Consider the following 12,987-nt stretch of genomic DNA (forward strand, 5'->3'; position numbering starts at 1 on the left):
TCTTTCAGACATTTTTTGAAATCTCCACTCCAGTGGCTTCCACCCTTTCCCCTCACACACTTTTTTCCCCATGTTTGTTTACTTTTATTCCAGTGGAGTCTTAGCAAGGAGGTTAAGTGCACATAGGCTCATGCTCCTGTCTTGAAAAAGAAGCTTACTTTGCCTTTCATAAAGCAAAGTACGGTTTCATACTCAGTCCTGACGCAGAGTGAGCCAGCTAAGATCTGGCTCAAAGAAAGGAAAGTAGTTTCTTCTCTGAGAAAACACCCAATGGCAGATGTTGCCCGTGCTGTGTCCAGGGTCCAGGAGGGCCCTGGGGCCCTGGCTGCAGTGGCTTCCACAGAGGCTTGGGCAGCTGCATCTGTCACCTTGGTCAAGGCCAGGCCAAAGACAGAGAGTAGAATCTGGTCACCAAGATGGGGTCACCTGATCAAGGACATGAAGATCAAATCCCTGGAAGAGTTCTGTCCCTCTCCTTGCCCATCAAGGAAACTGAGATCATTGACTTTTTCCTCGGGGCATCCCTCAAGGATAAGGTTTTGAAGATTATGCCTGTGCAAAAGCAGATCCATGCTGGCCAGGGGATCAGGTTCAAGGCATTTGTTGCCAACAGAGTTTACAATAGAGATGTTGGTCTGGGTGTTAAGTGCTCCAAGGAGGTAGCCTCTACCATCCATGGAGTCATCATCCTGGCCAAGCTTTCCATCATTTCCATGTAGCAAGGCTACTGGGGGAAACACTCAGCAAGCCCCACAGTGTCCCATGCAAGCTGGCCAGCTGCTGTGGCTCTGTGCCGATGTGCCTTATCCCTGCGCCCAGAGGCACTAGCATTGTGTCAGCCCCTGTGCCCAAGAAACTACTGATGACGGCCAGTACTGACGACTGCTACACTTTGGCTGCACTGGGCAACTTTGCCAAGGCCCCTTTTGATGCCATTTCCAAGACCTACAGCTAACTCACCACTGACCTCCAGAAAGACACCGTGTTCACCAAGTCTCCCTATCAGGATTCACTGACTATCTATAAAGGCCCACACCAGAGTTTCATGGAGAGGACCCAGGCTCCAGCTCTGGCCACCACATGGTTTTATACAAGAAAAATGAAGTGAATTAAAGGCTGTTAAGAAAGAAAGAAAAAGAAAGAAAGGGAAAGAGAGAAAGGAAGGAAGAGAAAGAGAAAGAAAGAAAAAAAGAATGAAAGAAGAAAGAAAGAAAGAAAGAAAGAAAGAAAGAAAGAAAGAAAGAAAAAGTATATGGAGTAGTACTCTGACCAATATGTAGTCCTTAAGGGGAAACAAGTAGTGCATTTGATCAATCAGTGGCCTTCCTATTACCAGATGCTTCTGGAAGCACATTATTCTAACCAATCAGTCCTCATACTTGTTTTCAAAGAAACACATGAGTATAGGAAAATGAGTTGTTTATTTTTTTATTTTTTTAATGTTTATTTATTTTTGAGAGAGAGAGAGAGAGTACAAGGAGGGAAGGGGCAGAGAGAGAGAGAGAGGGACAGAGGATCTGAAGCAGTGTCTGTGCGGACAGCACAGAGCCCAATATGGGGCTCGAATATGCAAACCACATGATTGTGACCTGAGCCGAAGTCCATCATGTAACCAACCGAGCTACCCAAGTGTCCCAGAAAATGAGACGTTTTAAAAAGAAGGTGACTGGGCACACCTGGGAGGTACGGACAGCTGAATGTCCACCTTCAGCTCAGGTCATGATCTCACAGTTTGTGGGTTCAAGCCCCGCATTTGGGCTCTCTGCTGTCAGCGTGGAGCCCGCTTCAGATTCTCTGTCTCCCTCTCTCTCTGCCCCTCCCCTGTGAGCTCTCTCTCCCTCAAAAATAAACTGTTTTTTTTTCTAAAGGCAGGTGCCTGGATCTTTTTACACAGACCCCTACAAAAAGCACATGCTGTTTCGCCTTGTCTTGGATGAAGCAAGTGTAAACAGTACCAAAGAATTACAGAAGAGAGTCCTAGCGGTCAAGTCTTAAAAGGCATTTGAAGACCATCTAGCTCTAATCCAAATGTTTGACTTTTCAGATGAGGTCAAGGGGGTACTTCTCCAAGGTCACTTAACTAACAAGTGGAACCAATAAGACTAGAAAATGAGCAAGGTTAACCCAAGGAGCTTTCTGACACACACCTCATGCTGAGTCTTGAAGAGCTGTTTTCCACTTGCTTCTCTACAATTTCCTCCCCTCCAACCACATCCTTTCGGGAACTCTAAAAAGAGGTCTGGAGAGAAGGGCAGGATGGAGTAGGAGGATAAGAGGGCTATAGCTGAGAAGGGGTCTGTCTCATTTTTTTCCCCAGGGATCTATTTGCCCTGGCTGGGATCGGTGGACAAAATTAGGAACTCTGGGGATTCACCCTTCTTCCTTCTCTCCTTCCCTTACTCCAAACCTGCCTGGGAGAGGTAGAACGCAGATGGCATGTTCGGCTCCACTTGTTTGACAAAATAAGTGTCTGGCCCTAGAACTTGATGATGCTCTTACAGAAGGCAGCAATGTCCTATGTACATAGGACACCATTCTCCCAAAAGTTGTTTTACGACCTAAATATTTCCACTGATACAAATCATTAAGGGAACAAAGGTCATAATTTTATGACGTTGAGTTCAGTAATTAATACAAGCAAGGCAAAGGCATCTTTCCCCCATACCGTTTAATTTCTTTATTGTTTTTTGCTTCAGGAAACTGAAGAAGAGAAAAAAAAATGTTCACAGTACACTTAACTTTACTTAATTTCTAAAGCTCAGAGTAACAAGGAAGAGGTCCTACCACATGTCCTACAATTGTCCTCTGTAACCTTACTCAGACATTTCCCCCCAGGACAACCATCAGAATAACTGTGGAGGATATAACTACAGAATCTAATAACAAAGCCACATTCAATCACCAAAAATCATGGTGCTAATGTGCGAATGTGCGATACCATGTTGAAAACGTAGCACCCCTTCCTAGATGCCAGCTCTGTGATGCACGGAGATCTCACCTCTGCATGCCTCCACTAATTCTCATTAATTTTTCTGGAGATGAAGAAGGATAGTTGTGACTCAGCAGCTTTTCTTATTTATGAGGGACAACCTTCATCTCCCTTAGCAACTTCTCTCTAGCCTTCCAGATTCATGTCTTTTGAGCTGTACCTTGCCAGAGAGTGAGAAGGTTCGTTACTAGAATTTTCTAATTTTTTACTTAAGAATATTGTCAAGTGTGAGTTCAGTTTTGTTAATGTTTATCTACTTTTGAGAGAAAGAGAGACAGAGCGTGAGTAGGGGAGGGGCAGAGACACAGGGAGACACAGAATCTGAAGCAGGCTCCAGGCTATGAGCTGTCAGCACAGAGCCCAACACGGGGCTTGAACCCATGAACCACGAGATCATGACCTGAGCTGAAAGAAGTTGGACCTCAACGATCTGAGCCACCCAGGCACCCCTGCAAGTGTGCATTTTAAAAATGAAGTGTCTACATTGAAAAAATGTATTGTGAGGCTGAAATTAAATATTCAAAAATCTCAAAAAGATCCACCCTCAAACCCAACAAATGCCTATTTAAGGATGATAAGATAGCCATATAAAAGCTATTTGAAAACAAAAATATATGGTTGAGATATAATAGCTGGTTATTATAGGTCTATTAATGGTATAAAACATGCTATTTAATATGGGTTAAATATTGGTGTTGAGAAATATGGGGAGGTACGTTGGGAAATCAGAGTACAGATTGGATGGTAAATAATCTTAGGGTGCAACAATTTAGTTACATTGCTAAGTTAACTGTATGATTGACATATAACACATATCTTTTAATGTACCAAAGAAAACTCACAGAATGAGTAAAGTGTGGCTGGCAGTTGAAGCATATAGGCACTTTTATAGCTGGGGTTTGATCCTAGCTCTGCTTTCAGTTCAGTAAACTTGAAAAGTTTCTTTATCTATAAAGCAGAAATAACAATGGCAACCAATTCGTAGAGTCATTATTGTAAGGATTAAGTGAAAGAATCCATTTAGCACAGTGCCTGACACATAGTAAGCACTCGATATTTGCTTTTATTATTACTCTTGGTAGACTTTTACAGATTACTCATTTAGGGAAAAAGTATTCTGGTATAAATGATCAGCAGAGATCTGATGTATTCCTTTTTCTCTACATTGCCCAATTAAGTTACTTTAAAAGGGGAAAGAAGCTTAAGATGACATATAAATTTCAGAGTCACTGCATGAGGGTACATATAGATAGCAAATTCTGTTATCCAAGGTAATAAGAAAAAGGGGTGTTTTGATTAATCCAATATTCTAATTAACACACAGTTGACAATTTCCAAGGAATTGAAATATTGTATGCACTCAGGGCAAAAACTACTCTAACCACTATTTAATCTCTCTCTCTCTCTCTCTCTCTCTCTCTCTCTCTCTCTCTCTCTCCCTCTTTGATGTTGCAAAAGAATAAATCATGGACTTTATTAAAATTTAAATATTTTGCTCTTTGGAAAACACCATTAGAAAAGAAAAAGGCAAGACACCGATTGGGAAAAAAATACTTGCAATGCCCACATCTGAAAAGGAGTTGTATCTAGAATAAATAAGAAGTAATAAGCAATAAGAAAATAACCTAATTTTTGCAAATGGGCAACATATTTCAACAGGTGCCTCATAAAGATATACAAATGGCCAAAAGCTTATGAAAAGATGCTCAACACTATTTGTCACCAGGAAAATACAAATTAAAGTGATGAAGATGATGTGCTATTGTGCATCCAATACAATGGCTCTAATTAGAAAGACTAAGTCAAATATTGAAAAAATACAGAGTAGCTGGAACTTTGCCACAATGCTGGTAGGAATGTAAACAACTCCTTTGGAAAACAGTTTGGCAGTTTCTTATAAAGTTCATACGCAATAGAAACAAAAACATATGTCTACATAATGACTTCTGCACGGATTTTCATAGCAACTTTATTCATAATAGCTACAAATTGGAAACAGTCCACATTTTCATCAGCAATTGAATGGATACAGTGTGGCATACCCATACAATGGAATAGTACTTGGCAATACAAAGAAAGGAACTACTGACGCAGTCGATTATGTGGACAAATTTCAAAAACATCATGTCAAGTAGAAGAAGCCAGACTCAAAAAAGCACATACTATATAATTCCAGTTATGTGAAATTATAGAAAATGTAAACTAATCTATAGTGATAGAAAAGAAAACAACAGTTACTTGGGGCCAGGAGGGGGTGACTGTTAATGAGCACGAGGAAATTGTCGAGGTGAGGGAACTGTAGACCTTAAGTGTGGTATCAGTTACATGGGTGTGTACTTTTGTCAGAACTCATGGAACTATACACTTTTAATGAGTTCAGTTTATTTGTTTAAACAGTATTTCAATTAAGTTAATTTTTTAAAAGGAATAATACAGTTAATCTTTTTTAATAATACAGTCTAGCTTTAAAAAATAGTCAGAGAACTGCTAAAATGTCATTGCAGAAGTAGTTTTAATAGCAAAGAAAAGGAAGCAATCTAAGTATTCACTAATAGATACACAGTAATCAATTATAATGAGTCTATATTACTAAATACGGTGCAACCATTAAAAAGACTGAAGTAGTTCTATATGTTTGATATAGATGTTTATGACCTATAAAGTGGAAAGCTAGGATACACAACACTATGTATAGTATGATAAATACTCATTTGCATAAATATATTCTATGTACGTGTGTATATTTATATACATGAAAACTTCCAAAGGATCTATACTAATTTTACAGACTTTATTTACCTTGAGGGCTAATCATGGGATGAGACATTTACAAAAGGATTTTTCGCTTTCCCATTTTTCAACATTGAATCTTTACAGTAAGCCAATTTTACATGTATAATCGGCAGAAACAGTAGTGATATTTCCAAACGGGAAAAACGAAAGGCAGTTGGAACCTTCCAGGTATCATTATGAACACCAATCTTTTTGTCCTCTCCAAGTGGGGAAATGTTGAATAACAGAGATTTCTAATTAACTAGATACCAATAAGGATGGATTTACTGTATGTTGCGAAGGAAAGCATTCTGCTCCATTCTTCCACCAATAGGCTGAAGAGTCATTGAATTCGTGGAAGGGAAAATATGAGATCAAACCTGGCAAGGTGGGAGTTTTCCATCCTAATCACTTGACCTCTCTCTCCAAGAGAATCAATGTCTTCCAGTCTGGGCAACAAACTGAGAGCACCTGCCTATACCACATCTTATGATGACACTCTCGGAGGGTAAAACTGATAAAGGTCAGAGTACTACAGCACAGCTTTTTCTGCAGATCCTTGGAATCTTCCTGAGAAAATGAAAATTTTGATAACCCTAAATGCTCAGACAGAACATTCAAGAGTCCCCTTTTTAATCTTTATTTATTTTTGAGAGAGAGGGAGAGACAGAGCTCAAGCAGGGGAGGGGCAGAGAAAGAGGGAGACACAGAATCTGAAGCAGGCTCCAGGCTCTGAGCTGTCAGCACAGAGGTCAACACAAGGCTCGAACTCATGAACCGCAAAATCATGACCTGAGCTGAAGTCGGACATTTAACCCACTGAGCCACCCAGGCGCCCCCAAGAGTCCTCTTATGTAACCGGCAATGTCAGGGCAATCCCAAGAAATACAGATCAGAGTAGCATTGTTCTCAGAAGAGACTTTCAAAATACTGTCGTCTACATGTGTCTTCTCAACTCTGCAATTAAATATTCACTTACTGCTTCCCATAGTTCCCCAAGTCTAGACACTGTAATTATCATGACAATTTCTCCAATGTCCTAATTAACAGAGAACGAAAAGCCTGGGAGAAGAAAACAAGGACCCCAGGACTTCAATTCAGCAGTCAGATCTGCCAATGCCAATGAGGGAATTAGCCAAATATAGAGGAGAATGATTCATCTCTTTCTTCACTTCCCTATCTCCCCTTGTTTGCCCTTCCTGTACGCTTCTCAAAGGAACATATCAAAACTTTGCTTCTACTTTTCCTGGTCCCCCAGTTAATCTTCCTGCCCCATGAGGCCCTGCGCAGGCCCATCTCAGTCAGCAGAATTCAGTAGGTAGTCTGCTGGACCAAGACATTAGAGCTTGCAGTGTGTTTGGAGAGTTTTGTTTCTATGAATACATTTTGAATGTTTCCTATACGCTTCAGTATATTTTTGCATGACAATTCGAATGTGAGCAACCTGAGCCTCCTCAAGCAGGGCCCAGGGTTCCCATCCAGGAGACCTGCTGAGAAGGACCTCAGTAGGCTGTTCTCCCTACCTTTTCTCCTGTGCTTTAAGGAGGGTCCCAGTGAGTTCAGCAGCAAGGCCACTGCACTTATCAGTACCACACCCTCATTCAGCTACCTCAGCAGTGAGTCAAGGAGTTCCAGGGGTGCCCAGATGCTGCTCTGCCCAAGGTCAGGGCCACTTTTCATACAATGGGCTTGATACTTACTGGCATCTACAGGATGTTTAGTTATGAGCCAGAATTCCCCCACAGTTTAGTTCTGTGGGCTGAACCTCCCAGCCCTTCTGGGGAACTCATACTCGGTATCATGTGACTTCTGCCTATTCACTGTCACCTCTCTCTTTTCAACTCTGATATTTTAATTTCCTGTTTGCTTGTCTGCTGGTCTTTAAAGAAATTTGGAGAGGTTAATGGCAAAAAGGGAACCATTGAGGGGGGCCTGGCTAGCTCAGTTGGTGGAGCGTGTGACTCTTGATTTTGGAATTGGGAGCTTGAGCCCCACATTGGGTGTAGAGATTACTTAAAAATAAAATATCTTGGGGCACCTGGGTGGCTCAGCCGGTTGAGTGTCCGACTTCAGCTCAGGTTGCCATCTCTTGGTTAGTGAGTTTGAGCTACACATCAGCTCGCTGCTGTCAGCACGGAGCCTGCTTCGGATCCTCTGTCCCCCTCCCTCTCTACCCCTCCCCTGCTCATGCTCTCTGTCTCAAAATTAAATTAAATTAAAATATTTTTTAAAAGAGAGGGGGAACTTCAGTAAAGGGGAAGAGAGGCTCTGAAGATATAGAAGAAGGTTCTCTGTTCTCTGCCACTTGTTTTACAGATACACACACACACACACACACACACACACACACACACACACACACACCTGCTCACAAGCACACGTATACCAAGCATCCAGAGCCTTGTGAGACCCTGAGGACCAGGACTGTGGCTAGCTAACCCTGGACACCCCTTAACTCACAGTGGCAGGGGATTTCTGCCCACCTGCCCCCAGCACTCCCCACTCCTTATTTCCTGTCAACTGTTCTCTTTCTACAAGAACCATTAACCTTTCTGAGAAGCCAAAATGGCTCACAATGTCTTCAGGTTATCTCTTTCTGGTAACAATGCCATGAATATAATATTTAACAATTTACAAAGCCCTTTCACCTATATACACTATCCTGTTTAAGTTTCACCACAATGCTGTGAAATAGGTTAAATTATTACACCCTATTTACAGAAAAGGAAATCTGAGTGTAAATCTGGTCAAGCAAAGCAGGCATATGACGGCACTGGGTCTTGGTCTAAATGTAAGTCCCAGAAACTGTGTTATCTGACACCTGCTTCTAGTGTAAACTGCCCCGTCTGCAGCCCCCTGGATCAGGAAAGTCAGATCAGGCTGATGTCTGTGCATCAGTGATCACTGAGTGGACTAGAGGTGGATACCTGGCCTGAGGCAGCCTGTCCATCAGCTGGCTAATGGCTCATGAGGATGCCTGGGGCAAAGAGTTCTACCCCAAAGGAACAATGTGATTAACCCCAGTCATTTGGACTAGCTCTTTTTGGCATTTAGATTGAAGAATTGGCCCATTAATAAGTAGAGGAAAATAGGGCATGCATATCTTAGAAGAAAGGCAGAGAGATCACAAGAGGGAGAAGGCACATACCATGGGAGAGACAAAGGGGGAAGCCAGTCCCTCATGCTGCCTTGACCCCTGATCAGCTTTCTGGTTCCAGTTTTATTACTGTGATAAATCTTTCCTAGGCAGGCTCAATGTTTCTCTGCTCCTTGAAACCAAGGGAGACTTTCCACTTTCCACCTTGCAGCGTTCTTTGCTGACTTAGCCCAAAGCACTAGCCCCTGTCAGGTACCTGAAAGGAAAAATGGGGCAAATGGGTCTCTCAAACCTCAGTAGGAGAGGTGGATGGTCTTATTTCCAGATTTTCTGCTACTCTCCTTTCCCTCTGCCCACAAGGCAACCAGCTAGTCAAGTCAATAAACACAGTTCATTGCAGTCTCCCCAGTTCAACTGGTGAGACCAACAACACACAGAATACACCCCTGAGTCCAGGTGGCTAGTCTGGTTCTTTGAAGACCAACTTCACAAAGATCAAAACTTCTGAATCAGAGAAAGTCAACTATGATAAGGTAAACATGTAGTTTTGATTTACAACTCTGAGGCTGTGTTCCAAGGGGGAAAGATTCTTATAAACAAAAGGGCAGGGGGTTTTTTCATTAAGAAAAATGCTTTTGAAATTATACTGCAGAGCAGTGTGATTGCTTTAGAAAATCTGTTCTGTAAATACTTCCCTATAACTAAAAGATGTAGCATTTGGAGGAAGGGAGGTGTCCAGAGGAATTTTCTACCCCAAGGAAAGACTTTCTTTGGGAGAATATATTTCCACTCATCTAGATCTCACAAAAGGGAAGATAATCTGATCTACTACCCCAAACTAGTCTTTATACTCTTGCCTTTTTTTTCTTCTCTCTTCAATTTTTCCTTTTCTATTTTTCCTTCAGCTATAACTTTTTGCACAGTTAATGTGCATCATTTTTATTGTGTTCAGACTTTGGAGAGGAGCCACTCCCTAAATACTTTTTACCTGTTTTAACACGAAACACCCGAATACAAGTGGCCAGGTGTTTAAAATCAGTGAATTTCAGAAGGCAGCTGGCTCTGCCATCCAGAATCCAGGTGTCTAAACACCATGTGATCAGCTTGAATTTCTGGCAGTACCTAGAACTTCCCAACCAGGCATATCCTGACATGAAGCAGAATGTAGAAAATATCTACAAGCCTTCAAAGCTAAGGTAGAAATGTCCAAGCCCCTATTTTTTGTTACCAGGGAGAAAGGGCAGTGGGTAAATCAGTTAGGGATGTGTTTATGTAGCAAATAAGAACAACAGGGGGGAAACCACCTAAAACACTAAAGAAGGGAAGATTCAGTAGCCTCTCAAACAGTGAAGTCAGGGCATAAATAGGGCCTTTCTTTACAATTCAACATCCTTAGCAAGTGTCTTTCCTGCTCGGATCACAAGGTGGCTATTGCACTTCTAGTTCAGGTGAAACTGTCCCTTTAAAAAAGTTCTTTCCTGGGGTGCCTGGGTGGCTCAGTCAGTTAAGCCTCTGACTTGGCTCAGGATCTGATCTTACGGGGTTCCTGGGCGTGCCTGGGTTTGAGCCCCACATCTGGCTCTGTGCTGGCAGCTCAGAGCCTGGAATCTGCTTCAGATTCTGTGTCTCTGTCTCTCTCAGCCCCTCCCCCACTCATTCTCTCTCTCTCTCTCTCTCTCTCTCTCTCTCTCTCAAAAATAAATAAACATTAAAAAAAATGTCTTCCCTTAGGGCACCTGACTAGATCATGTGACTCTTGATCTTGGGGTTGTAAATTTGAGCCCATGTTGGGGAGATTACTTAAAAGTAAAGATTACTTAAACATAAAATCTTTAAAAAGAAAGAAAGAAAGAAAGAAAGAAAAGAAAAAGGAATTAAAAAGTTCTTCCCAAAAGCTTACCCAGTAATTTCTGCTTATTGGCTAGAACTGGCCCACATAACCAAACATTCCAGCAAGGGAGTCTGGGTAAATAAATATATTCATTTTCTGGCTTGTATAGCAGAGGGCAACAGGAAAAAGGCTTTCAGTAAGCCAACCACCAGTGTCTGCCACAGAAGGAATAGTAGAGGAAAGGAAGTGCCCTAAAGTTACCCACTGAGATGGGAAGTTCTTAGAGTTACTCCCACAGGTGAATGTCCCTTTCTAGACAAGACTGTGTAAATAGCTCTTGGTTACTGCCCAATGTTCTATCTGAACAACTTGTGTATGATCAGGCAGAGAAAAGATGCCTTCTGAGAAAGTCTATGGGGAGAAAAGTACTATCTGAACTGGAGATAGTCCGACTGGAAAAAGTTTTGCATGCCTCTGCTTGGCTAACTGCTACCTGATTCTTCGTTCCAGTAAGTATAGCAATTCCTCCAGAAGCCCACCTTGATTTCTTATACTGAATGACATGCTTTCGCTATGCCCCCAGGTAACCTTGAAGTCATCTCTCATAACATCTCTCTCTCTCTCTCTCATTTGTAAGGCTGGTTTAATGTCTTCTTTTCCCACTAGACGTGGAAGTTCTAAGAGGATAGAATCCATATCTGTCATTTTCACTGATACTCCCCAAGCACTTAGCACAACATCTGGCATATGATAGATGCTCAGTAAATTTTTATTAAATGGAATTAAACTGATCTGGCTCTCCTACTGTGTTGTGCTCCTTTGTAAGTTGTCACATTTATAATGACATAGTTATTTGTGTGATTATCTTTTTAAGTAAACTCTATCTTCAACTCATACCTGAGGGCTCGAACTCATAACCCTGAGATCAATGCTCTACCAACTGAGCCAGCCAGCCCCCCCATGTGATTATTGGTTTAAAATCTGTTTCCCCACTAACCTATTAGCCCTTTGAGAACAAGGAGTAAGTCAATTTGATTCACTGATGTATCTCCAGCCTCTTTCATATTGCCTGGTGTATAGGTAGGGGTATATATATGTTCCATGAATACCTGTTGAATGAATGAATGAATGATTACTTTAGTAAAGACGTGCACCCTCTCTGACCCTCAGTTTCCTAATCTGTGACTTGCAAGTTATCATGATTAAATACCTGGCATGTGTAGAACTCAAAAATATTAATTCCTTTCCTCCCCATTGTGACCACAGACTGAATCTCCAGGGTTTGCCATAAGGATGAAAGAAAAGAGAACAGGGAATTCAAGGAATTTATCTGGGATTTGGAACAAGGAACTTTAATCTGTGACAGGAGGAAGGGGGTGTGACAGTCTGCTAGGGCTGTCTACCATGGACTGGGTTGGCTTAAAGATAGAAATTTATTCCCTTAAGTTCTAGAGGCTAGAAGTCTAAGATCAAGGTGTCAGCAGCACTGATTTCGTTTGAGGCTTCTCTCCTTGGTTTGTAGATGGCTAAAAGTCTTCTCTCTGTGTCTTCACATGGTCTTCTCTCTGTGCACGTCTGTGTCCTAACTCCCCCTTCTTATAAGGACACCAGTCACATGGGATTAAGGGCCATCCCAGTGACCTCATTTAACCCAAATTACCACTTCAAAGACCCTACCTACACATAACAGTCCCATTCAGAGGTACTAAGGTTGGGGCTTCAACATATGAATTTGGGGAGGACACAATTCAGCCCATAACAGGGAGCACTAGAAAATCTGTTACTACTTCTCTCTCATTTCTAAAAATAGCTCACACACAATCCTCCAGTGGTGGTAAATAAGCTTTAAAATGCAGGCAACCTTCACCTTAATATGAATCGCTTCCTTAAGTGGAATGCTCTCCAACTAACTGTGTGCAATCAGTGACACAGGTGGGAGATGAGGTGCAAGAATGAGAAATAAGTAAATTGGCTCACAGGTTGCTACTGGGAAGGGCAGAGGTAGGTAGCCCAAGGGATAATAATAAATAGAACTTATTAGACATTTACTATGTGTCATGCTAAGAATGAATGACATTAGTCCTCCTATTTATTCCTAACATTAACTCGATGCAGCAGATATATTACCATCATCCTCATTTTACAGTGGAGGAAGCTGAAACACAGAGTGATCGGGTCAGAGAGGAGATCTAAATCAAAGTTTGTCTGAGGCCAGAGCCCACGGTGCTGCTGTCTGGGGACAGTTTTCAACATGAGGACACAGACAGCACAAGAACAGGAGTGTCAAAATGAGGTACG

At 41.9% G+C, this 12,987-nt stretch overlaps 1 pseudogene; it reads left to right on the forward strand.

Annotated features, from left to right (window-relative positions):
* The first annotated feature begins 432 nt into the window (after positions 1-432).
* LOC132670886 (small ribosomal subunit protein uS5 pseudogene) lies at positions 433-1,108 on the forward strand (annotated as a pseudogene).
* The last annotated feature ends 11,879 nt before the right edge of the window (positions 1,109-12,987 follow it).

The sequence above is a fragment of the Panthera onca genome, chromosome C1, assembly GCF_046562875.1.
Source record: "Panthera onca isolate mPanOnc1 chromosome C1, mPanOnc1 haplotype 2, whole genome shotgun sequence".
In the NCBI taxonomy this organism is placed as follows: Eukaryota; Metazoa; Chordata; class Mammalia; order Carnivora; family Felidae; genus Panthera; species Panthera onca.